The sequence below is a fragment of the Hylobates moloch genome, unplaced genomic scaffold (genome assembly GCF_009828535.3).
Source record: "Hylobates moloch isolate HMO894 unplaced genomic scaffold, HMol_V3 SCAFFOLD_17, whole genome shotgun sequence".
Lineage (NCBI taxonomy): Eukaryota > Metazoa > Chordata > Mammalia > Primates > Hylobatidae > Hylobates > Hylobates moloch.
This window is the reverse complement of record NW_026652292.1, coordinates 16,132,730-16,160,440: the sequence shown is the minus strand read 5'-3', so window position 1 is coordinate 16,160,440 and position 27,711 is coordinate 16,132,730. Positions and strand designations below refer to the sequence as shown.

The following is a 27,711-nucleotide window of genomic DNA, read 5'->3' as shown; positions in this document are numbered from 1 at the left end:
TGTCATTAATGTGAAATGGAAGGACCTAAAATAGATTAAAAATTGAACCAAAGGGAAGAAGGATTTTTGTTAGAATAGCATGTCCTATCTCTTGTGAACCTACACCTGTCCCTCACATCTCTAAGATTTCTTCTAGAAAATAAATGGATTGAGTCACTTCATCTCTAAAATTCCAGGTATCTCAAACACTAATACAATAAATACTAATATAGAAAGATTTGCAGGTCCAAATCTTTTACATGTTTGGAACAATGGGTCCAAATAAATAAAGAAAGAAAATGTTGCCAGTTAGAATAAATGATCACGTAACATGAAGAGGGGAAAATATCAAAGCTACACCTTCGTCAGTTGGAAGAAAGCAGAGGGTGAATTGAATTATCTACGACCACCTGCAAAGAGGGAACATTTACCAAGATACCCCTCAGTCTCAGAAAATTCTTACTTCCTTTGGTGTCAACTGAAATCATCTGTCCAATGTGGGATCTCTTGCAATAAGGATATCCAACATAGATGGTGCTTTAAGATTTACTCTCTCTGTTTTTTATTGGACTTCTTTGCCTCTTTTTCTTATTCAAACCTAAAATGTCTTCGGATCAGTCCTAAGCATGGTACATACTAAATTTCAGTATTCTAGATGACAGGATTCATACTTTGTAATGATTCAAAGGTGGGATCTGCAAATCTTCTCCAATTAAAATCTGATACATAAATGTGATTATTCAAAAATTTTATTGAGCACCATGATACACTGCAGATCCGTTGCAAACTGAATGCTTTTATCAACTTACCTCCCTTTACTTATTCACACAGACTTATTCCGTTTGTAACATAGCTGTGAAAGTGACAGAACTGCATTCCCAAAAAAACTACGCTAGAATCCGAACCATCATCTAAGTCAGACAAAAGTGTCTTCCTTTACTTGGAATTATTCAATCTTGATTGTGGTAGGTGATCCTAATAGATTCATAGCACTTCCCAAACTCAGTCTACAAGCCCACCCTTGTAACACTGCCATGCACGAGTGCAGCTTGTCTGGAAAGGAAAAGGCACTTTAAAAATGAACACAAAAGATGAATTACAATTATGTTAGCAGATATTTGTTTTTTCAATTACAAATAAATGAGAACTAACTGCTAAAAAGAAGAGAATCTGCTTTTGATTATTTGCAAATTAATTATTCTCATTTGTCATAATCAACACTAATTTACCTTCAAGCTGCTAAAGTTTTCCTGGTTTGTTCCCTGAGAAAAAAAAAATATATCTTTTCCCTTAAAGATCTAGTCTAGTTCAAATTACCAAAAACTCTCGAGTATAGCACAAATGGAGATTGGTAATCTGAACACATCCTAAAGCTATCAACATGCAAGTTCTACGTATAATGGTTTTCCAAAATAGCTACGTACATCTTCTGCATAACACAAATAAAAACACTAGATATAGTAATTAATGTTTAAGGATTTCTGTTCCATAAAGCCTCCTGAATGTGTCGGTGGTCTTCTCATTACTGGTGAGTAAAACACATGTAAATTTGTTAATAAAGCGAGTATCCACGCTCTCCCTTGATCACAGATTCCAGTCTGTAACCCCATTCATCTGGATGCACACAGACAGTGGTCAAAGCAACATAAACTTCTCAATTTGGTAACTGAGGATCTTCATGATTAAGACGATAGTTTTGAAAGATATGCGTCATTCTGAGAGATTGGGAAGGACCATGATTAATCAGAACTCCAGCAAGACTTCACAGAAAAAAAACAAAATAGAGAAGAAAGTGGGGAATCTAATGTCATACTTTGCATCTGTTCTCCTAAAACCATCATTACACTTGTAAAAGATCATTATAAGCCAGACGTGGTAGCTCATGCCTGTAATCCCAGCACTTTGGGAGACCAAGGTAGGAGGATCACTTCAGTCCAGGGGTTGCAGACCAGCCTGGGAAACATAGTGAGACCCCCATCTCTACAAAAAACACAAAGAATTAGCTGGGCATGGTGGCGTACGCCTGTAGTCTTAGCTACTGGGAGGGGCCAGGAGGGTGAGGCTGTAGTGAGCCATTATCATACCACTGCACTCCAGCCTGAGTGACAGAGCGAGACCCAGTCTTAAAAAAGTAAATACAAATAAATAAATAAATAATCATTATAGAGATAAGTCCTTTTTAAAGTAACTAAATATTTTGAACTTTGAAAATAACGAAAAAAAAACCAATTGATTATTTTATGATTTTGTCAGATGATTTTACTTACCAGATTATGCGCTAGAAATTCTAGAATTCGTCTTTTCTTCTAGAGGAGATGTCGGTACACTGGGCTGTCTGATTGTTTTTGAAAATAAAGTTTTATTGGAACACAGCCACGGCCATTCATTGACCTATTATCAGTAAGTGCTTTCATACTGCAAGAGCAGAGTTGAGGAGCTGCAACAGAAACTGCATGGCTGGGAAAGTCTAAAGTATTTATTATTATCTGGCCCTTTAAGAAAAACTTGACTGACCCCTACCCAGAGTCTTAGATGAACGTACTTCACCAGTGACTCAGTTCCTATGATCAGATGAGAGTGTGATTCAGGTCTAAAGGATACTGCAAAGATTAATCAGGCACTTTTTGGTTTGCAACAATATTATCAGTGAAAAACAATGTCACATGGAACTTTTTAAGATTGGGAAACAAGATAGTCTTTTTGTTTCTTAACTCTAATTCCTTCTTCTATGTATTCTGCCTGAGAGCAAAGAGACAGGTTGCTACACAGCACGTACCAGGTCAAAAACTCTGGACAGTCAGGTTAAACTCCCCAGGAGGTGTGGTGCCAAGGCACAACATCCACAGAGAACAGCTCCAAAAAACGTGCTTGGGTGTCAAGCAAGAGTTCCATCCCTTTCTGCTGCATGGCACACAGCAAGTCACCTAACCTCTGAGCCTGTTTTTTCACAAGCACAAAATAGGGATAATAATACCTTTACATGACAGGGGATTTATAAAAATTAAATAAGACAATAAAGACTTAAATGCTCCCTCTTGAGCAGATGACATGGTCTTGTGGCGCCCTTCTGATTACATCCTGCTTGCCCATCTCTAAAGTTAGAATGTTCATCTTTGCGACGTTTCCATAATACCAAAAAATAATAGCTGAATGGCAAAAATGAAGCTAAAGAAAACACAGCTGTTTCTTATCATGAGCTTACTCCCCAGTCACAGCTTCCCTTTAATTCTCTCTAGACCTAGCTTTCTCATCTCCAAGTCCCAACCTAAGCTCCTCTCCTCTGCCCTCTGTCCATGACTTCCTCCAAAGGTTCAAGAAGCTGTCATCCTTGGCGCTCATCAATTCAGTCTCGGTGCACTTGCTGGGAGACCTATCCAGTTGAAGGGTTTTGAAAGCCCTCTGGGATGCTGAGCACTCTTTGTCTACACTCTAGAGCCCACTGGGTTATTTCTTGAGCTTCAGACTCATGCACACAGTGGTCTACAATTGACCCAACAGGATGTCTTTCGAACTCAACATTTCCCCAGGTGAGCTCATCACTACCTTTCTCACCTACCCGAACCTTCTTTCTCCTGTGCTCCCTCCCAAGAGATTAGAACCACATCCAACCCATTGCCCGGCCAGAAATGTGGGAGTCTTTCTGGACCAACTTTCACCACCACCACCGCTACCCTCACATCCAATGCTTATGCTCCACTAAAATATGTTCATAACTCCACTGCTAGGTGCTAGAAAAGAAAATATGGGCTGAAATACTGCCTGGCCTTCTGAGAAAGCTTTTGTTCTTCCCTACCTCCTCCTGCTGCTACACAAAGATACTTGGAGCTCCAACCGCTGTTTGGACCCTTCCACAGAAACCCACACTGTGGAAGGAAGAGCTGAGAGATGAGTCTGAAATCTTTTTAACACATATTTAATGGTTTTGTATTGATGTAAAATCATTTTATATATTTTGGGGGTACATGTGATATGTTGATACTTGCATACAATGTGTAATAATAAAATCAGGGTATTTGGGATATTTAATGGTTTTGTATTGATGTATAATCTTTTTTTTTTAGTTTACTTTATTTTTAGTTTTTATTTATTTATTTATTTATTTATTTATTTATTGAGATGGAGTCTCGCTCTGTCTCCCAAGCTGGAGTGCAGTGGCGTGATCTCTGCTCACTGCAAACTCCGCCTCCCGGGTTCCCGCCATTCTCCTGCCTCAGCCTCTCGAGTAGCTGGGACTACAGGCACCCGTCACCATGCCCGGCTAATTTTTTTTTGTATTTTTTAGTAGAGACGGGGTTTCATCGTGTTAGCCAGGATGGTCTCGATCTCCTGACCTCGTGATCCGCCCGCCTCAGCCTCCCAAAGTGCTAGGATTACAGGCGTGAGCCACCGCGCCTGGCCTGATGTATAATCATTTTATATATTTTAGGGGTACATGTGATATTTTGATACTTGTATACAACGTGTAATGATAAAATCAGGGTATTTGGAGTATTTAATGGTTTTGTATTGATGTATAATCATGATATATATTTTGGGGGTACATGTGATATTTTGATACTTGTATACAATGTATAATGATAAAATCAGGGTATTTCAGATATCCGAAATCTGGAAACTTGATCACACTCCTCAACTACCAGATCAGCCCTAGAACCCATTTCTGGAATTTAACATAAGAAGAGTTAACCTTTTCTCTCATGTAAGCCATTATAGTTTTAGGTTTTCTGTTCTATGCAGCAAAATCTAAATCTAACAGCATGTAGATTTCTCAAAACCACTCTTCAAACACCAAAAATTCGGGTTAAAATATTTTGGCTGGGCGCGGTGGCTCACGCTTGTAATCCCAACACTTTCGGATCATGAGGTCAGTCGATAGAGACCATCCTGGCTAACGTGGTGAAACCCCATCTCTACTAAAAATACAAAAAATTAGCCGGGCATGGTGGCGGGCGCCTGTAGTCCCAGCTAATTGGGAGGCTGAGGCAGGAGAATGGCGTGAACCCAGGAGATGGAGCTTACAGTGAGCTGAGATCGGGCCACTGCACTCCAGCCTGGGCGACAAAGCTGGACTCCGTCTCAAAAAACTAAAATAAAAATAAAAATAAAAATAAAAATTTCAATATATTTGACGATACAATATTTATGTGACCCCTTCCCCTATGATCATCTTTCAAACAAACTTTTCTCAATGACCAGTATTTGGAGTATAGGATCACTTAAAAATGCCAAGTCTGCTCATTGACTTCTCCACATAAATTATATATTGATACTGTAAAAAATAAATAGTAACAAAAAATTAGACTGATTGTTAATAGTTACCATAAAGTCAATGCTAAAAATTTCAGAAAAGAATAGACAAGTTCATCAAAGAACACACTTTTTATGAAGTGCAAAGTTTTGTAAAGAACGAAGTGACCTTTTAAAGTCAAGTGGAATATGCCTCAAATTAAAATCAGGGCCGGGTGTGGTGGCTCACACCTATCAACCCAGCACTTTGGGAGACCAAGGCAGGCGGATCACTTGAGGTCAGGAGTTTGAGACCAGACTAGCCAACATGGTGAAATCTCATCTCTACTAAAAAAAAATACAAAAATTAGCTCGGCATGGTGGTACATGTCTGTAACCCCAGCTACCTGAGAGGCTGAGGCACGAGAATTGCTTGAATCCAAGAGGCGGAGGTTACAGTGAGCCGAGATCACACCACTGCACTCCAGCCTGGAAGACAGACCAAGACTCCAGTCTTAAAAACAAGAATAAGAAAAAAAATTAAAATCAATGGTGTACCTCAGTATAGGTGGACAAAACAGCACCAACAAGAAGGGTGTCAGCAATAGGTAAAAATATAAGGAAATCCTTAAAACGTATTAGAATGAGAAGCCTTACAAATGGTCAAGAAAAAGACTTAGATCAAGTTGTGGGTTGAAGAAAAATTAATAAAGTCAGAAGATGCAAAGATAGATAAATGTTACTACAGACAAAAGAATCATTTATAGAAAAAAACACAGTCTAAATTGAAGTTTAAAAAAGGTAAAAAGGTGTGGTCACTTATTGAAACCTAGAGGTCTTCTTTTTTGTATTTTGGTGGCACTATTTTATTTTCTGAGATCTCAAACTCAAAGGGTTAAAACGTGATTTTAGGTAGGGTTAAAAAAAAAAAGAGTATGCCAGGAAAATGCCTTAGCATTGACTGAATGTGACTGGAAAAGCCTCATGGTGTGAACAGTAACTGCATCTGGCTTCTGAAATTCCTCACCAGTTAATCATACCCATCTAGACTTTTGCTGGCCCCAAAGCTCAGTACGGATCTACCACGCAGAAGGCCCTGAATGTTGCAATCCAAGGAGATAAAAATCCTGACTTGCTGCTACAGGCATCCCCAAGAGAGGAGCAGATGGCTTCTTGTTTTGAGCAAATTTGCTTCTGGATGAAAGCAAGAAGGCTGCAGGAAGACTCACATTTACTGCACCCCACACAGGACAGGCCCACCATCAATGCAAGGCCAACAACAGGGATGGTTCCTGCGATGGGCCCTGCAGGCACAGAATAAGGGGATCTGAGCTCACAAGGGCCCTGGAAGTGTAAAAGTTTGAGATCTCAGAAAATAAAATAGTGCCACCAAAATACAAAAAAGACCTCTAGATTTTAATAAGTGTTTGTCTACAGTAATACTTATGCCAATGAGCCTCTACAATGCAATACATATATAATTTTGCAAACTACAATTAATTGGGGATGAGAGTGTGTGTTGATGGTTACTATGACATGGAGCAGGGCCTCCATACTTAAAGGATGCTACAGCCCATGGAATGGTGGTACAAAGGGAAGAAGGAAATCAAGGAGCGCTAGAACAGGCACACCACATGTAAATGTGCTTTTTAAATTATCAACAAGCGCAACTGCAGTGTGGTACGTATTTTTTAAGAGATTATGGTGTTGACTCATTCTGTGCCATCTTGTAGGCACCCATAAATATGCGTGTTTTAGGACATGGTGCTATAGTTCGGGCTGGAAATCATTCACATTCTACAGGGGACATCATTCAGAGTTTAAAAGAATACTGAAATGTCTGAACTTGGTTTTATTAACCCTTAAATGTATGCAATGAGAATGTCCAATCTTTGGATAAACATTGAACCGTCTAATGTAATGATTATTAAACAACAGCATACCCGAGAGTCATGTCCAACTGGGGCTGAAACAGATATTTTCTGATGGTTCTGCAGCAGTAGCCTCTTTATCTAAAGTAACACAGCATAGTCCACTATAAAATTAATACCATATATGTATTGACATTTGGGGAAATTTTTAGTTACAAAAGTCTTATCCAGCACACAGCAACAGCACATGCTGAAAAAAATTCTTTTATTCTCAACTATGACATAATTGTTTTCACATCAAATGAACACATCCAGCTACCGACAGAGGCTACTCCAGATAACAGACATTAGGTATCAACCAGGTCCTTTAATTTCAACAGTTTACAAGCACTGGGCTAAATTTAAGTGTGAGCCAAGGGACTGTCACATTTATAGCTGAAGGGAGAATTCTGACAATGTGACTGACTACAGGTAACCATTGAAAAGATAGTTACTAGAATATTGAATAGCATGAAACCATCTGCCCACTATCCCAGATCTGGAATATTTAAGTGTTTGAATGGAAATGATGATAAGTAACTGAGAACAAGACGGAGAAAGGAGGGATGACCCTGGGCTATGGCCAGTCTACACATAAGACAACTCCATGGTGGCCTAGGATGCAAACAGAATCATAATTTCTCTGGTCACCAATGTCCTTTTCCAGGAAAGAGGGAAGCACTGCTGAAGAGAGACCACAAAAATGCTAAATATTTTCTCATCCTCTGCAGTGCATTTATCCTCTGATTCTCATAACATAAAGTCTACTGATTTTCTAAGTTAAAGACGCAATATAAATGTACATACGAAGCGCCAGCACACGGATACGAACACACTTCATTCCTGCAGCTGTCTCACACTGAAAGAGATTCTATTTCTTAAATCCAGGGGAGGGGTTATGTCCTGAAAGGCAGGCCTAAGTGCTGGGCCAGGAACTTCATAGGCCACATCAAAACTGACCCCCAACCACTGGCACCTTTTGAAGAAGCAGCATTCGTGGTTAGAGGCACAACTTCAGATCAGTCTCAAAGCCTGAAAATATACAGAAACTACCTTCATTGGGCAGTGTGGTATTCAACCGATTTCTTCCGTAATTGAATGAAGGCATAATAATAACACTGATGGTTTCCCATCCTCTAAACCAGATAAAAACACAGTAACACAGTTGCTGACCTGTATGAAGTCAGGATCCACATCCTTTATAGAACCTATGGGGCATTTTCTCAGCCTCTGGCCACCTGGATAAAAAGCTCCGAGATCCAGTGGCCTATACTTTACATGTTCAGAACTTTAAGAATCCAAGATTCAGAAATCCAACTGACATTTAAAAGATAAACCTTGCTTTCAGAAATCCAAATGGCATTTATCTATCTACTTATTTATTTATTTAGAGACAGGATCTGGCTCTGTCGCCCAGGCTGGAGTGCAACAGCGCAATCTCGGCTCACTGCAGCCTCTACCTCCTTGACACAAGCAATCCTCCCACCTCAGCTTCCGGAGTAGCTGGGACTACAGGTGCGCCACCATGCCCAGCTATTTTTTGTATTTTTTGTAGATACAGAGGGTTTCGCCATGTTATCCAGGCTGGTCTTCAACTTCTGTACTCAGGCAATCCGCTGGCCTCAGCCTCACAAAGTGCTGGGATTACAGGTGTGAGCCACTGCAACAGCCAAATGACTTTTATAAGGTGATACAAGGTAACTGATGGAAGGCAGGCTGATTCTCAATGGTCACTGCCAAAGCGTTCAGAACCCCAGAGGCTAAGAGGGAGCAAAAACGCTATTTTCAAAAAGACTTTCCACAGAAGGATTTGTAAAGCAAATTGGGAAAATGGGCAATTAGAGAATGAGGTCCTTCCAGATTTCTTCAAGTTACAAATATCCTAAGAAGCCTGCTTCTAGTCACAGAGATGTGAGTTGGCACAAAACACAGCACTATTCATTCCTCTAATCATGAGTTGTATTTAACAAAGTTCAGCCAGTTTTCAGGGCGGCTACATCTCCTGCAGTCTAGAGTCTCCACATTTCCAAAGGTCTTTTATTTATTTATTGAGACGCAGTCTCGCCCTGTCACCCAGGATGGAGTGCAATGGTGCGATCTTGGCTCACCACAACCTCTGCCTCCCGGGTTCAAGCGATTCTCCTGCCTCAGCATCCCGAGTAGCTGAGATAACAGGCACGCACCACCACGCCCAGCTGATTTTTTTTTTTTTTTTAATCTTTAGTAGAGACGGGTTCACCATGTTGGCCAGACAGGTCTCAAACTCCTGACCTCATGATCCACCCGCCTTGGACTCTCAAAGTGCTGGGATTACAGGCATGAGCCTCTGCGCCCGGCCAGGTCTTTTGTTTTACAGTGTTGGGTTCTTGTCGAGAGTCTCAACTGTCCTTTAAAGAGGCCAAGCACATCCCACAGCTGGGACAAGTTGTGGCTATTGTTTCTGGCTGAAAGACCTCCTCCAAATACCCCAGAGAAGCCTTCTCCAATAATTATAGAAAATTCTAGAAAACATCTAACCACGGTGTTTTTTTTTTTTTTTCCTGGAATTCTCTTGATTTTTTTTCTCTATCCACGCATTGATATTATTCGACTTATTAGTAGCAATGCCCTACTGTCCCCTAGTTTTACGTTTTGACTCCATGAAATCCAGCACACAAGCTCAGGCATTATACAGACTTGGTTCTGAATCCTGGGGCTTCTGCTAACCCCTGAGTTATCCTGAGCAATGTATTTATTCACTGTGACCTCAATTTCTTCTTCCATCTTTCTTTTATCCCTTTCTATATTTTTCCTTCGGCCACTCCAGCAATTTTTCTCTGTATGTTTTTGTTTTTTTAAAAAGTGACCCAAACAGTAAAAACTGAGATTTTCTGCCAAGAGAAAAAAAAAGTAACTTTCTACACAGAGCCTACTAATTTTTAAAGGCCTATAAAATTTATTATCATTAATCTCTTATTAAATTGCTGAGGTAAGAGTGCTTATTTTTAAAAATAAATTAACAACAAAGTGGTATTGACAGATTTGGTCTCCTGAATACAATTATATCATACATTTGGCATTTAGATTTAGCATTTATAAGATGTTGTCATATCAACAACTATAACATAAAACTCCATCTTCAAAATGGGAGAAAGCAAAAATAATTTTAAATATAAATTATTTGACAGCCACTATAGGGAAAAAAAATCCCAGTTCAACACTGATGTTTAAGTACATTTCTTAAAATTATAATTACAGTATCAGCCGGGCGTGGTGGCTCACGCCTGTAATCCCAGCACTTTAGGAGGCCGAGGTAGGTGGATCATGAGACCAGCCTGGCCAACATGGTGAAACCCCATCTCTACTAAAAATACAAAATTAGCTGGGCATGGTGGCACACATCTGTAGTCCCAGCTACTCAGGAGGCTGAGGCAAGAGAATCGCTTGAACCCGGGAGGTGGAGGTTGCAGTTAGCCAAGATCGCACCACCGCACTACAGCCTGGCAACAGAGCAAGACTCCATTTCAAAAAAAAAAAAACAACTATAATTATAGTATCTTGATACACATCAACACAAATATATATTCAATGCCTTCCCTCCTATCAAGTCCCATGAAGGCTAAAATAGAACTCTTAAGTCTGACGATGTAAACAACAGCAGTGTGCTCGTGGGTCACACCCAGACCCTCTGTCATGAGCTCCGTCACCCCTAAAATGCAGAGTTGTAAACGATGACTCCCAGGATTCCTCTGGCCGTGCCCAGTCTCAGATCCTCAACTTAGTGGAGTTTACTAACTAGAACCTAGGCCCCTAGACACTCATGCATTAGGGATCCTTAAGGAATCTGTTTTCCTGATACTGGAAAACACTATTATGTTTTATTTATGTTTGAGGTTTGATATCATTGTTACCTATATACACAAAACAAATCAAACAAAAAGTGACGCCATAGAGAATCAAGTCTGATGTCAAAGTAGATCACTTATAAGCAGATCCCATTACACTGGCATGGACTAATTGACATCTCTGAAAAAGCACACATGGTGTTAAAGCCACTTTTCACTTAATTATTGTGTCCTCCAGATTCCGAGAATGTACAATGCATATAATCTTATCAAGAAGGTATACATTGGAAATATGTTCGTGTATAGACTCTCATGAAATTAAAAGTTATCTTCCAATATTTAAGAACCTAAAATATCAATTAGAAAACTTCAACTCTAGCTGATAGTTTACAATGTAAGGATATATTTGCAAAAAAATTATCTTTATCCAATTTCACATAGTACCCCGGACTTATTGCACTTGAAAAGTCACACACGATGAACATTCTGGCAAGAGCTGCAGTGCTTTGCAGGGACACAGCAGTGCTTTGTTTTCTGCTGGCAGTGGACAAGCATTCGGTGAGAACCAAGGTGCAGGGTGTTAGGGAGACAGACACAGGGTCTGGAGGCATAGAGCTTCCATGACAGACTAGGAAGGGAAATGGTGAGAGTCACACATAAATAAGACAAGTTCACCAACAACAAGATCATATGGTAAGACACAATCCAAAAACAAGTAAGACAAATTCACAAATAAAATCATGACCATGTGTTGTGAATGCTATAAAGGAAACAGAGATCTCGATTAGAACAGGCAGGAGAATGGCAGGAACAGCCAACCCTTATGGAGGCATTACTCTGTGCCTGGCCAGTCCTCACCTTCTGCTAATTCATAGCAAGAGGCACACATCAATAGTGTCAAGTTAGACACCAGAAACTGAAGTTAAGAAGGTTGGAAGGGGCCGGGCGTGGTGGCTCATGCCTGTAACTCCAGTACTTTGGGAGGCCAAGGCAGGCAAATCACCTGAGGTCAGGACTTCGAGACTAGCCTGGCCAACGTGGCGAAACCCTGTCTCTACTAAAAATACAAAAATCAGCTGGACGTGGTGGTACGCACCACACCTATAGTCCCAGCTACTTAGGAGGCTGAGGCACGAGAATTGCTTGAACCCAGGAGATGGAAGTTGCAGTGAGTCAAGATCGCAGCCCTGCACTCCAGCCTGGGCGACAGAATGAGACTCCTTCTCAAAAAAAAAAAAAAAAAAAAAAAAAAAGCAAGAATTTAAGTCTCAGTGGCTTTATCATGATGCCCTTTTGTCACCTAGCATGTTAGCATGTCGACCTGCTGGGGGCAACAGACTACAGGTGTTCCAGAATGTTCCCTTTCCCTTTACACACATGATCTGGTTTCATACCCAGATTTTCAGAAAGGCACAGACTTACAGGGACGAGAGCGCTTAAAAAACATTTCACAAGCACATGTTCACTTATTTCAAGACATGTCCTCCCTGCCCCCAAACACAAAGAAATCCTTTCAGAAGGAAAAAAATGCTTACGATTACCTTTTTTTTTTTTAAAACTGAATTGACTTTTTTTTCCCTAGATTTACTTCGACTCCTCAAGGACATTAGCACGCAGAGCAAGGATGTACTGTTACAAATAACAACCTTTTCTGTTGTTTAAAGGTATAACACAAAGCATTACAGATACTTTAAACAGATTATTAATAAGTACAATGACGTAACAAATGCACTTACGATCATTTAATCCCCCTTAAATTAAAGTAAGAAGCCCTGACTTGAGCATTTATAAAGAGATAAAATTATGCTACTCTAATTGGAGATACGTGTCATTATAAATTTGTCCAAATTCATAGAAGGTACAACACCAAGAGGGAACCCTAATGTAAACAAAGGACTTTGGGTGACAATGATGTGTCAATGCAAGTTTATCAATTGTGACAGATGTACTCTGCTGGGGGATGTTGATAATGAGGGAAACTATGCATGGGGGAGCGCAAGACTTGTATGGGAAACCTCCGTACCTTCCACTCGATTTCGTGTGAACATGAAACTGATCTAAAAAATAAAGTCGAACAAAAAAGAGAAATAAAGCCACAGGACCATTCTCACCCGCACTCATCACAGGTGTATATATACAAAAACTTCTACTATTTCTCGCATTTTAATAACAACTGAGTCATTGATCAAATTTAAATGAAAACAAGAGTTACACATTCACTATGGTTGAGAGTAATTGCTAACACTATTAATGGTGCATCAAAGAACGCCTTCCTAGTCGAAGGAGGGGAATGAAAGGAGAGCATGATTTCACTCCTTTCTCAGCCAATCAAGAAAGCATACAGAATAGACATGAATGAGAGAGGTGTTTTCTTTTAGAGATATCCATTCACCCTTAAAATGTGGGACACTCGCATTTTGTAGAGACACAGTGCAGTTCAGTATCTCGGTTGAGAGTCCCTTCCTACCCCTATTTAATTAAAAGCTGAAGTTTGCGTTTCAGAAAGCCCTGAGTTTGCGTGCCAGCTCCATGTACTTGTTTTGCAGCCTTGTCCTTAAATCCTGCAGCTCTTGGTTGGAGCTTCTGTTTTGTCCCCACAGGCCTGACTGTCCCCACAGGCCTGACTCCCGCAGAGCACAGTTGAAGGGACAGGAGGAGAGAACATCGATGGACACCCATGGTGGCACACACTGGCTCACTCCAGTTCCCGCACAGATCTACGAAAGCTTTGGGGCCTCGTTCACTCCCAGCAAATGCAGCAAATATACAGCACTTAAAGAAGTCACAGGAACCTTACTCAAACTGGAAGCAAAACAATAATTTTCTTGTTGACTGATATGCTTCCAGCAAATGAGAGACATGCAACATGAACTAAGATGTTCTGGGTGACACTGGCTACGTAACCTATTATTTATTTCTCTGTGCCACAGTTTCTTCATTTGTACAATGGGATAATAATAGAATCCACCTCATCTAGCTGCTGTATTTTAAAATGTCAATCTTTGGGCCGGGCGCAGTGGTTCACTCCTGTAACCGCAACACTTTGGGAGGCTGAGGCAGGCAGATCACTTGAGGCCTGGAGTTCAAGACCATCCTGGCCAACATGGCGAAACCTCATCTCTACTAAAAACACAAAAATTAGCCGGGCCTGGTGGTACATGTCTAGAATCCCAGCTACTCAGGAGGCTGAGGCACAAAAATCGCTTGAATCTGAGAGGCGGGAGTTGCAGTGAGGCGAGATCACATCACTGCACTCCAGCCTGGGCAACAGAGCAAAACTCTGCCTCAAGATAAAAAAAAAAAAAAAGTAAAATGTCAATCTGTGTAAAGCTTAGAATGTGGCCTGCCTGGCACATGGTAAGCACTAGGCAAGCCTGTGCTCAGCAGACTAGAAGTTGTTATTTTGTAATGTTACAATTAAAAGAGATTATTAAATATTTTACAATGCCATTGAAAAAATAAATCTTTGCCTAGTTTTGCCTTCTCTGTAACGATGGTTTTATGTTTCCAACTTAAGATCAAAATCACAACAGTTTTGTCTTTTTGTTTAGTAGGTGTCTTAGTCCATTCCTGCTGCCCTAACAAAATACCTTAGATTGGGTGATTTATAAAGAATCAATACCTACTTCTCACAGTTCTGTAGGTTGGGAAGTCCAAGATCAAAGACAAAAGCGGATTAGGGCACTCCTTTCAACCTTTTTTATTTTTTATTTTTCAAAACATGTGGAACGCTTCACAAACTTGCACTGTCATTCTTGCATAGCAGCCATGTTCATCTCTATATGGTTCCAATTTTAGTATATGTGCTGATGAAGTGGGCACATTATTTCTCTTTTTTTAAAGAGTCAGAGCCTCACTTTGTTTTTTATTTTATTATTTTATTTTACTTTATTTTATTGAGAGGAGTCTCACTCTGTCACCCAGGCTGGAGTGCAATGGCGCAATCTCGGCTCACTTCAACCTCCACCTCCCAGATTCAAGTGATTCTCCTGCCTCAGCCTCCTGAGGAGCTGCAATCACAGGTGCCCACCACCATGCCTGGCTAATTTTTGTATTTTTCAGTAGAGACAGGATTTCACCATGTTGGCCAGGCTAGTTTCGAACTTCTGACCTCAGGTGATCTGCCTACATCGGCCTCCCAAAGTGCTGGGATTACAGGCGTGAGCCACCACGCCCGGCCAGAGCCTCACTCTGTTGCCCAGGATGGAGTGCAATGGCATGATCACGGCTCACCCCAGCTTCAAACTCCTGGGCTCCAACCTGTTCTTTATTTATTTATTTATTTTTATTTTTTTCCCAACATGTTTTATAAGACCACTAATCCCATTAGTGAAGGTGGAATAATCATGACATCGACATTTCCCAAAGGCCCCAGCTCTTACTTAATACTATCACACTGGGCATTAGGTTCCAACATAGGAATTTTGGTGGAACACATATATTCAAACCATAGCACAGGGTCACTTTAAAATTACATTTCTATAAACAGTTCTGACTAAAAAACTAGACAAATGAAAAGAAGCAACACCTCCATGCTACCAGGATAAAATTTCCAAAGACCTCATTACAACGGTTACTAGCAAAGAGGATTTTAAATTAGTACAAATTCACAGATTCTGGGGGTAATCCAGACTAAAAGAGTTTTACTTCACTAATTTAAGACTGTGTTTTCAAATGAAGGGCAGTATCACATGCAAATACAACACATATATCCAAATTCCTAACTGGATCCTAACTAGGATCAGCTTTACTTTGCAAGGCTCTAGAAGAATGATAACCAAAGTTGTATTACAAGATTGACAGCCTAGGGTATTTAAACACATCCTGACATTGACACCAAGACCCCAGGGTGAGTGTGGGGTCAACGGTTATCACCAAAAATATGGCCTTCTGTTCCATGTACTAACACATTGATCTGTTTTATTTAGATCCTGAGTTTAGTGACCTCAAGAATTATTTACCGTAGTGAATAGGGAGAATTTCCACATTTGCCAAAGCTTTCTTTACAAAAGAGCTGGGCTGGGCGCAGTGGTTCACGCCTGTAATCCCAGCACTTTGGGAGGCTGAGGGGGGCGGATCACGAGGTCAGGAGATCGAGACCGTCCTGACTAACACGGTGAAACCCCGTTTCTACTGAAAATACAAAAAATTAGCCAGGCATGGTGGCGGGCGCCTGTAGTCCCAGCTACTCGGGAGGCGGAGGCAGGAGAATCGCTTGAACCCAGGAGGCAGAGGTTGCAGTGAGCTGAGATCATGCCACTGTACTCCAGCCTGGGTAACAGAGCAAGACTCCATCTCAAAAAAGAAAAAAAAAACAGCTGAAGACAGGGTATAAGATTTAGTCAAGTGTTGATTGATATCAAGTAAGGAAGGGAATTGTGTGGTTTTATTCCCTAACTATTGGATGAACTAAACTGAGCTGTCTTCTTACAGGGCTAACATGAGCAAGCACTGAACCAACTGTCCTTTCCTACCCATTGATCAGACAGCTGGGAAGTCCTCATGAAGGGAAAGATATTAAAATTTACTGAAGATAACCAAAGTTGAACAGAAAACAGGTGATTAATAACTGACACTCAAAAAGAACATTCCACATATTCTTTGAAAACGCATGCAGTCATATCAATATTTAAATACAGTTCACTATGAGTCATGTTTAAATAGTCATATAATTGATGCCATACATCAGATATTTATCAGAAAGTATGAACCATTTGTGGTGCTGGAAAAGATGACAAACTAGGGAAGAGATGGCAGGAGATGAAGGGGAAAAGTAGGTCAGGTTCACATTTGGAATGAATGCGGTGATGCCTCAGTACATTCAGATGAGACTATTTGGGGATCAGGCGAGCATTTTTATCCCAGCTTCCATGGGTTCCACAGAGCACTTGCATCAAATGCTAGACACACAATACTAAAGGTTTCTCCTCACTGTTCTGAAGCTTGACGTTAGTCTCCATTAACACTTAACTACAGGTTTCATCAAATAAACATCAAATTATTTCCAAGTTAAACATCAGTAGGTGTTAGTTGAAAGGGAGGGGAATGAGGCTCAGCTTCTTCTGTTTCTTTAAAGTTTTATTTTGGTTTCAATAAAAAAACTCAGATAGCCAGCTATGCAGACTGAATTGACTGAACAGTGACCACTTTTCCTGCATAAGACAGCTGAGATGAGGAAGACAACCAAATGATTCTGGAAGATTTCAAAGAAAATGTCCAGTGCTGTACTGAAAAAAAGAGGGCAGTTTAAATAGAAAAAATATATTAATAGGCACCCAGACAAACAAGTCACAAACCAAATAAAGTGTCAATACCAGTGCCAATCAAACTGTGTATATCCATCCAAAAGAGAGAAGGCCACTGAGAACAAGAATCCCCCAAATAAGCATTTATGTAATTAAACAGCCTCTTAATATACGTTGTGTTTCATACATGCTTGGCTAACACTGAGAACTACAGGTAATCTTACTTTAGACAGCAATGTCAGGGGGCCGGACACAGGCCGGATTACACCATGCCTGTAATCCCAGCACTTTGGGAGGCCGAGGTGGGTGGATCACTTGAGGTGAGGAATTCAAGACAAGCCTGGCCAACATGGTGAAACCCTGTCTCTACTAAAAATTCAAAAATTAGCCAGGCATGGTGGTGCATGCCTGCAAGTCCCAGCTACTCGGGAGGCTGAGGCAGGAGAATCACTTGAACCCAGGAGGTGGAGGTTGCAGTAAGCTACTGCACTACAGCCTGAGTGGCAGAGCGAGAGTCCATCACCCAAAAAAAAAAAAAAGAAAGCTATGTCAGGGCACACTCACCTAGCAAGAACCAGATTGTAGAACCTGTTTAAGCATCTTATTTCCAGAGACCTATAATGTGTGCAAGTCAACCATAGATTTAGGCAGTTTCCTTTCTTCAAAATGAGCCATACCGAAGTCACTGACGTTAAGAACAGGTTCTCAGTCTGTGCTTCAATCCAGAAAAGCATTCTGGGTGAGCTCAGTGAGAGTTCTTTGGGTCCTTCATTAGATAGCCTTATCACCTTTCTTTCTTTTTTGTTTTGTTTGGTTTTGTTTTGTTTTGAGACGGAGTCTCGCTCTGTCGCCCAGGCTGGAGTGCAGTGGCACGATCTCGGCTCACTGCAAGCTCCGCCTCCCGGGTTCACGCCATTCTCCTGCCTCAGCCTCCCGAGAAGCTGGGACTACTGGCGCCCGCCACTGCGCCCGGCTAATTTTTTGAATTTTTAGTAGAGACGGGGTTTCACGTGTTAGCCAGGATGGTCTGGATCTCCTAACCTCGTGATCCGCCCGCCTCGACCTCCCAAAGTGCTGCAATTACAGGCGTGAGCCACCCGCCCAGCCGCCTTACCACCTTTCTTTACAATACCTCCATCGAGAATTCTTGGTTTACTACCCGGTGGGCTGGTAGATTTCATTAGCTTTCAAAGTATACAGAAAGATCTCAGCTTTTGAAAATTCCAGAGGAATGACACAGTAGCACAAGCAGCTTTTTAAATATACAGAATTGTGATTTATTTACATCAAGACTGCCTATTAAGAATTTTCTGAAGATTAGAAGATACCAAGAAAAACTACTAAGAACATTTTTTTCCCTTAAGATATGGGTCTAGTTAAGAGTGCATTGCTCACCATATTTGAATCACTCAGCTTTCAGGTATCAGGGTCTTCATATCTTTAATTCCTATTATTAAAATATTTCTGGGTTTTTTTTCCAACAATAACATGAAAAATAAACTCTTAGGACCTGCTCTCAGGATATATTCAGTAGCCACCTAACTACACAGGAGAGGATATCAACAAGGAGTGAACATTTTATCAATCAGGAAACTAGCTCTCGGCCGAGCACGGTGGCTCACGCCTGTAATCCCAGCACTTTGGGAGGCAGAGGCAGGCGGATCATCTAAGGTCAGGAGTTCAAGACCAGCCTGACCAAGAAGGCGAAACCCCATCTCTGCTAAAAATACAAAAAATTAGCCGGGCATGGTGGCAGGTGCCTGTAATCCCAGCTACTCCAGAGGCTGAGGCAGGAGAATTGCTTGAACCCAGGAGGCAGAGGCTGCAGTGAGCCGAGATCACGCCATTACACTCCAGCCTGGGCAACAAGAGCGAAACTCCGTCTCAAAAAAAAAAAAAAAAAGAAAAGAAAAGAAACTCGCTCTCTGGATAACCTGCCCAAGATCCCTACAAATGTAAATACTGGTTTAAATACATGTAATAAGAAATCATTTTTGCTTTTCTCCCCCAAGGTAGAATAGTCTTCAAGACTAAACGCAAGGGTGGGGGTGTCCAATCTTTTGGCTTCCCTGGGCCACACTGGAAGAAGAATTGTCTTGGGCCACACATAAAATACACTAACAATAGCTAATGAGCTAAAAAAGAAAAAAAAGTCTCATGTTTTAAGAAAGTTTACAAACTGGTGTTGGGCCACATTCAAAGCAGTCCTGGGCAGAGGACTGGACAAGCTTGGACTAAAGCAGTGATTCATAAAGAGCAATTACTCTGGGCCAAGTAGTGTCTGAAAGTCTAGGAAAACAAAAATCAGGCAGAGTTCCCACATCCAAGGAATCTCCCTGTGGGGTCATGAGAAACAATCATCAATTTCAGATGGTGGTTAGTATAAATCAAGCTGGAGGAGGAAGGCTAGAGGAATGATAAAATATTAGTTAACCAATCCTGCCCTTCGTTTGTTGACAGATTTCATTTTAAAAAACATCATGGTCAAGAGTCCCAGCTACCTTGGTAAGCTATTTGCAACTCAGGAGTCAAGAGAAAGGAGCACTTTTGAGCAAAAGTAACATCAACGTCTGAATAGGGATGTAAGGAAATGTAATTCATACGAAAAAACATAAAGAGCAGGCTGGGTGCAGTGGCTCACGCCTGTAATCCTAGCACTTTGGGAGGCCGAGGCGGGCTGATCACGAGGTCGTGAGATCGAGACCATCCTGGCTAACACGGTGAAACCCCGTCTCTACTAAAAATACAAAAAAAATTAGCCCGGCCTGGTGGCGGGCACCTGTAATCCCAGCTACTTGGGAGGCTGAGGCAGGAGAATGGCATGAACCTGGGAGGCGAAGCTTTCAGTGAGCCAAGATCGCACCACTGCACTCCAGCCTGGGTGACAGAGCGAGACTCAGTCTCGAAAAAAAAAAAAAAGAAAAATATATAAATAGCAGATGGGAGCAACAGCAATTCTTCCTGTTTCTCAAGCTGAGTGGCCCATCTTAATGCAGTTAGCCTGTCAGGTGAGAGCCCCAGCAGAAGACACTTCCCCAAGGAGTCCGACAGTAACCACAAACACCGTGTTCAAGAGCTAAAGCATATTCTTACTGGGTTTTAAGAACTAGCTACTCTTGGAAATCTTTTCCTTCAGTTTCTAATCCCCAAATACCTGCTTTCTGATGGAAATTTAAGATGTGTAAATCGCTCTTCTATCTAGTGATTAAGACCTTTGAACTAAATGTAATCGATGCTGAATTCTTCCATATCCTCTACAGTGATATTCACATAAAACTCTTTAAATAATAGCCAATTGAACTGGAATATCTCACATGGCTTAGTCAGGCAAAAGAGGTGGATCTAGGGACAGATTGAAGAAAAAGAATATAATTGATCAGAGTAGTAAACTTAGTGACTATCTGCTGTTTATATCTCTACCCCATGTATCTACAGACCAACATTTGCTTCACTGTAATTACTGATTTCCTTGTTTGCCTTCACCCATTGTAAGCTACTTAAAGGAGTTGCATCTCCCAACTCCATCAATAAACAAACATTAATTCTGGCCATATTTTAATGTGGTTTGTACGTTCCCACGTTGCATTCACAAGGTAGAAAAACCTCATGTCAGCTGTTCCTTTGTATACAGAAAAACAAGTTTGCAACGTATTCTTGGCATTTTGAAGCCACTTGGACCACTTTTAGGAAGTTTTATCTGAGAAATACGTGAACAAATGCCACTGATCTTTCATTTAAAGAACAAATTCATCACAAAAGCAATTATTTGTACCTTTTAACTATATATTTTTTTACTTATGGTTTCAAATGCATAAGTGTATATCTTGCTCATCCAATCCAATAACATATTTATAGAGCAGGAATAGAATAATCTTCATACAGTTGAAGTATGGTGTGTGCCTACAATAGCAGAAGACTGAGACCCACACAGACATTTCCTAAAGTTGAGAAATGGTAGAATCTAAACATCTACCAATCACTCCTTGGGCTTGTTTGTATTTCCCAGTTTTGTTTTTTTGTTTTGTTTGTTTGTTTGTTTTTGAGACTGAGTCTCACTCTGTCATGCAGGCTGGAGTGTAGTGGCGCGATCTCAACTCACTACAACCTCCACCTCCTGGGTTGAAGCAATTCTCCTGCCTCAGCCTCCCAAATAGCTGAGACAACAGGCATGTGCCACCACGCCCAGCTAATTTTTTTGTATTTTTAGTAGAGACGGGGTTTCACCATGTTAGCCAGGCTGGTGTAGAACTCCTGAACTCAGGCAATCCGTCTGCCTCAGCCTCCCAAAGTGCTGGCATTACAGGTGTGAGCCACTGCGCCTGGCCTGTATTTTCCAGTTTTAAAACCAAAATGACACCATCACCATAACTAGCAAATCATATCAGAAGGTTGAAAAAAAAAAAAGAAAATATCATCTACTTGGAAATACACATCAAAAGGCGTATCAGTCACCTAGTTACTCGTCTGTGTCATAAATTGCTGCTCAACCATCGATACCGTGTCATTCCAGCTAAGTACACAACCTACAAGATGAGCCAAGGCTTCCAAACAAAACATACAGTAAGTCTGTGAGAAATCAGGAGGCAGTATGGTGCATTAGAGACTCGAAACATTAAAAAATTAATTGCAAACTGCCCTTCCCATTCTACTACCTGACTTAAATAACACTGACATGGCCCTCTGGACTAGATGACCCACAGCCACCTCCTTCAGATCTTACCCAGGGAGTATCTGCTGTATGTAAGGCGAGGAACACGAAGAAGGGGAAGGAGATATAGGAGCTTCAGCTGAAGAGGTTGCCACTGGCCAATTCATGAGCTGAATTCATTTAAAATGAGACAATCTTCAGACCAAGTATTGATTTAATAAAGTGCCAAGTGTTTATGGCATAGATTATAGAGATGGTATGAGAATGTCTTATATTTCAACCCAGCTCACAGGTATAGACAATAAAGACCCCTACCATCACCTCAACTACAACTATAGTTTTAATATGCAAACCAGAAGCCTATGAAAATAAAAATTTTGCAAATAAAGGATTAACATCCAGAAATGCTTTGGAATGAGTAAATTGTATTGCTAGAACTAGACATGCTTACTGGAACCCTGCATTATTATTTAACTACAGGTTACTTTAGAAATCAATTTCATACCATTGTGAAAAGCTACAAACTTTTTTTATTTAATAAGAATTCCATCAATAAGAATCAGCAAAAGAAAACTAGACATTGATCTGATGAGAGATCTCAAGATGGACACAAAAATATTTCTAATAATCCTAGTTAAAACTAAGGCCGATGGCTGTCTCATGTCTCAGAAATGAGACAGCAGAAGGTGAATGTTGACCAACTAAGAGGTATGTGACATGGAAGAGGAGGGGGAGTAAATCACAAATGATGTCTTAGTTGTGCCCCTACCTCCTCCTCCAAAAAAAAGAAAAAGAAAAATCCACGGTGGTATTTGCCAAAGGTACCTTACAAGCTGGTTCCTAGATGTGAAAGTAAAGAAAAGGACAGCATTCTGAAATGTGCCTTATTTGCACAGCATGATGTCACATGGCCATGAAACATGCCCTTCCACGTATCCAGCCCTTTACTGGACCACAGGTTCGGTTAGGTGCTAGAAACTGACATCCAAAGATGAACAAAGCAAGGTCCTAACCTCGCAGAACTCACGATGCAGAGTAAGTAGTCACAGCGCAGAATTAGAGCTAAATTCAGTTTTACTTCATTAGGTTTATAATTGACTAATGTGTAAAGATTTCAAGCCACCTGCTTTTCTAGGGGCCTGATGTTCGCAACTTCACAAAGGCTGTTACTAAAATGCATTCAGTTAAGTTGTTCAATAATGATTGATCCAAAGCAGACCAACAGCATTCAATAACCTGGAAGGACACACGAGGAGTGTAACCACAATATCCTCAGCTTTCACTCATCGTGTTGTGTTTCTGAAAGGTTCCCACAATGTAATACTATTTGTCTCCCTCAAATAATACACAGCTTCATTTTTCATTTCAGACTCTACCTTGGGAGGACGCTCAGATGCATGAGCCATCAGTGCTCATTACTTGTAATGTCTCAGGGCTTTAGAACAATTACTACTAAGGTTATTGCCTGGAAACAGAATAATTACTGTAATTGGAGTTCATCAGCTATTCATCTTCATAGTAAGCACAACTGATGAGGTGACATTTTGGCCCATTTATGGAAGTCATCTCAGCTGCCAAACACGTGTTCTCCATGAACATAATGTACCGTAGACAACCTTCAACACTGAACAGACATGGGGTGCTTGGTATGGATCAGAAATTGTTATAGGGCACTGTTACAGGTCCACAAAACAGACACATCCCTGCCTCCTGGATGTTTTAATCTAGAGGAGCAGAGACATTACATAATCTCATCAATTCTGGCAAATGCAGGGACAAAAATGCCCAGTGCCAGGAGGTGTGGGAGCATCTTTGCAAGAGTGACATTTAAGCTGAGACCTGAACCAGGAGTAACTGTAACGGTGGGGAAAAGAATATTCCAGTCAGAAGAAACAATAGGCATGGGCTTGGAGCCCTGGGAGACCTGAGAGGCTGTCAGTATGGCTGAAGAGGGTGGGTGAGAGAGTGTGTAGGAATGGAGGTAAAAGACGAAAATAGAAGGTGAACATGCTGAGAGCCGGCATTTTATTCCAGGTTTAATGGAGAGTTAGGTCTAAAATCTTAAGCAGAGGAATGTCATGCTTGGATTTAGGAGAGTATTATGGCAGTGATCCAGGAGAGGATAGAAGCTTCCACTAGATTCAAGGCTTCAAGTAGAGGGAAATGGACATATGTGAGTTTCACTACCCAGGAAGGAGGCCATATGGGGAATTCCAGGAGACAAGCCTAGTTTTCTGGCATGATTGGAAGAAGGTGCTATCTACCAGGAAAGTGAGTGCTAAAGGTCCTCACTGACATTGCATTGAAAATAGACACTGCATAAATTTTAAGAGTTAAAATTTTTAAATTCTACAATAACTTACATCCTATGTTTTATGTAGAAAACAATTAACCAGTGAAAGTTTTTATAGAAGACATTAAATAGCATCAAGTTTCAATTATTTTTAAGACCAGTGGTTTGTTTATCTAGTGTAGTAAAATTAAATTGTTATGCCCAATTTCACTGGGGATTCATGAGGCAATATTTGTATTGCCAGAGTTACGTAATGTGACCTTAAATTTGAGCCAGGAAAGCAATAACTGAATTACTTGACAGGGTACACCTAAAAGTTGTAAACTGTTTTAAAAAGACCCTCTAGGGCTGGTCGCAGTGACCTGTAATCCCAGCACTTTGGGAGGCCAAGGCGGGTGGATCATTTGAGGTCAGGAGTTGGAGACCAGCCTGGCCAACATGATGAAACCCCATCTCCCCTAAAACAAAAGACAAAAATTAGGCGGGCATGGTGGCACACACCTGTAATCCCAGCTACTCGGGAGGCTGAGGCAGGAGAATCACTTGAACTCGGGAGGTGGAGGTTGCAGTGAGCTGAGATGGCACCACTGCACTGCAGCCTGCATCACAGAGCGAGCCCCTGTCTCAAAAAATAAAATAAAATAATAAAAAAGACCCTCTCAAAAGGGTTAAGTGTAGACATACCCACATCCACACTTGCTGAGAATGCCCCTCGAAAGAATCCCTGTAAGTATCACTACTTGTTTTGTTGCTTGGAAAGGCCCCAAAATTCATTAGCCTTGCTTTCTACAGTCATGGAGGATTCCCATGATTCCCGACACACACTTCCCTTTCCTCGGTGTCCCACTGATTCATAAACTTTCTGTCAAAACCCCCACCACTCTTCCTGCACTTGCTTCTATTCAAGCCCCTGCCTTCTGTCTTCAACCCCAAGTCTCTATCCAGTAAAATCGGTTCCACCGTTAACAGTCTGTCTGATGAATCGCTAACAGAAAGCACAGATGCTAGAATAGGATTTTAAAGTGGCATCTGGTCAACTCTTCTGTCTAGAACAAGAAGGGCTCTCTACCATTGCCGCTCTGGGTAGGAGATTTTAAAATGAGCTTCCCCAGGATCATTCCATTCAGATTTAGAAAACTCAAGTCTGGGCCACGTGCGGCGGCTCACGCCTGTAATCCCAGCACTTTGGAGTTCAAGACCAGCCTGGCCAAGATGGTGAAACCCTATCTCTACTAAAAATACAAAAAAATTAGCCAGGTGTGGTGGCACACGCCTATAATCCCACCTACTTGGGAGGCTGAGGCAGAGAATTGCTTGAACCCGGGAGGCAGAGGTTGCAGTGAGCTAAGATAGTGCCACTGCTCTCCAGCCTGGGTGACAGGGCAAGACTCCATCAAAAAAAAAAAAAAAAACCAACCCTACCAACATGTTGGTCTTGGACTTCCAGCCTCCAGAACTATGAAAAAATATATTTTGGTTAAGTTATCCCATCTGTTATTTTGTTATGGCAGCCTGAGTAGACAGAGGAGCAGAGCACTGGTGCCTCCCCAACTTGTGTTAATGCGGGTGCATCTTCCCAGCCTCTCCCAGACTTCCCTTCCTCTTCTCCTGCTCTGTGCTTTCGTCCCCTGAACACACAGTGAGGAGGGAACAGAGGGGCTCAGAAAAAAGAGGTCATTGACTGCTGACCTAGAACAATGCAGTTTTGCTTCCTGTATTGTACTTACCAAAAATTCTGCCCACATAAGGGGAATTTGAACACTTCTTGGAGCAGAAACGAAGGGCTTTCTTTCCCCTCCCCTCAGCCAGCAGCAAGGCTGCACAATTACTATGCTCAAACGTCCCCAAGTACAGCCATTTCTTCCTTTTCGGAAGGGTTTTCAAACCTTATTTAACAAGACATCCCACTGCTTACAGGTGCCTTTTCCTCTCTCGAGCCTGGAACTGTGTAATTATCTAGGGAAGTAGTTAAATGTGTTATCGGAGTCAGATTTAAATGGAAATGTGTCCCCAGCCAATTAAACCTCACACTAACTACAGTGCATGTTAGTGTCCTCAAACATTTGGTTCTATCTGTGGATGCTTTCTCCACCTGGTAAACTACGCAAACAACTGCTAACAGGTCAGGGCTTGCTGGTTTGCCACACTGTGTGATATCCTAAGAGTTTTGTTGTTTTTTTTTAAATAGGTATACATCCCTGAATTCTCACCCCCTTCCAACAGGAAGCATACTCAATTCAAAACTGGCTTGGGTTTCTTCCACTCCCCTTAGAAACAGCAGTAACATTTTTTGCAGCATTACATCATTCTGGACTTCTTTGCCCTTTTTCTGAGATTCCTGGCTAGCTCACTGAAGAAAAGACAAAGAATTCCCCTTTAGTTGTATGCTTAGCCAATGCGGATCAATACAGAAATGAGACTCACAGGTAGGAACTACGGGTCTAAAGAAAGCAAGTTAAAGGAATAGTGTGTGTACATGTGTCCCAATCTGCCAACTGGTCCCTCTATCCATCACTTCCTTCTCCCCTTAACATGGCAGTATTTTTTGCTGGAAACAAGGATATGGTCAAAGAATACATTGCTAGTCACAGCATTAAAGTTCAACAAGGTGATCTGATTTAAGCAAGAAGGGCTAATTAACACGGGTTTGGGGTGAGGTGGAGAGATATGAAGCTTGTTGGCTTTTAAATTCACTTCTTTGTTAAATTCACTTTTTAGTTAAATTCCCCGCATTTAAGAGTTAGTTAAGTCAAACATAACAACTTAGAAATATTCACAGGACTCCTTTCCCATTAAGAATTCATTTCATTTAATACTACAGTTCTTGTCATAGTGGAACCATGTTACCATTCCATTGGATAGTTACCTCTCTCTGCATTGTGGTCAGTTGAGTTCTCTTATGGTGACCCCCTGTACCTGCCCACCCAGAAAACTTTGATACAGATGAAGTCAAAGCCCAGGCTCTCTGTCTGGATGGCAGAAATAAATCTAGTTACAATAGAAAAGTAGAGGTGAATGGAATAAGCCACTTATGTCCTGTTTTATTCTCTTCTACCAATGAAAGGATAACCAAACCTTCAATGAGACTTTCCATCAGTCAATCATCAGATGAGGAAAACTAGTAACATGCAGCTGTGAGTCAGAAAAAGAAACACATACCTGGGAAGCATTATCAATCTTGTCTTAACAACCTTCTGGAGAACATTGGTACAAACACTTGTTACTATTTGTCTGAAAACCAAACATTTGAAAATTCTGGAACCAGGTTTCTAAAGTCCAGTTGGGTGAGCCTTGGGAAATCTGAGCTTGGGTTCTCAACAACAGATCACCAGGGCTACTGAGGAAAACCCAGTGCCACAATAAACCTCCTGTCAATAGAGTGGCATTCACCCTGTTTACCTGAGGTTGGGTGATTATGAGAAGCCTTGGGAGGCACTGTCATCACCAATTGTTAATTGAGATTCTTTCTTTCTTCCTTAGAAAAACGAGTTATTGGCCGGGCATGGTGGTTCACGCCTGTAATCCCAGCACGTTGGGAGGCCAAGGCGAGCAGATCACTTGAGGTTAGGCATTTGTGACCAGCCTG

The 27,711-nt window shown here is 41.2% G+C and overlaps 1 protein-coding gene and 1 non-coding gene across 3 annotated transcripts in view; both read right to left on the bottom strand.

Annotated features, from left to right (window-relative positions):
• BASP1 (brain abundant membrane attached signal protein 1) overlaps positions 1-27,711 on the bottom strand; it is a 109,462-nt gene that overhangs the window by 22,354 nt on the left and 59,397 nt on the right. The gene's annotated exons all lie outside the window — the stretch shown is intronic.
• Positions 14,657-14,761, bottom strand: LOC116457208 (U6 spliceosomal RNA). The gene has a single exon (XR_004244966.1). It is a non-coding gene; the product is annotated as a U6 spliceosomal RNA (small nuclear RNA).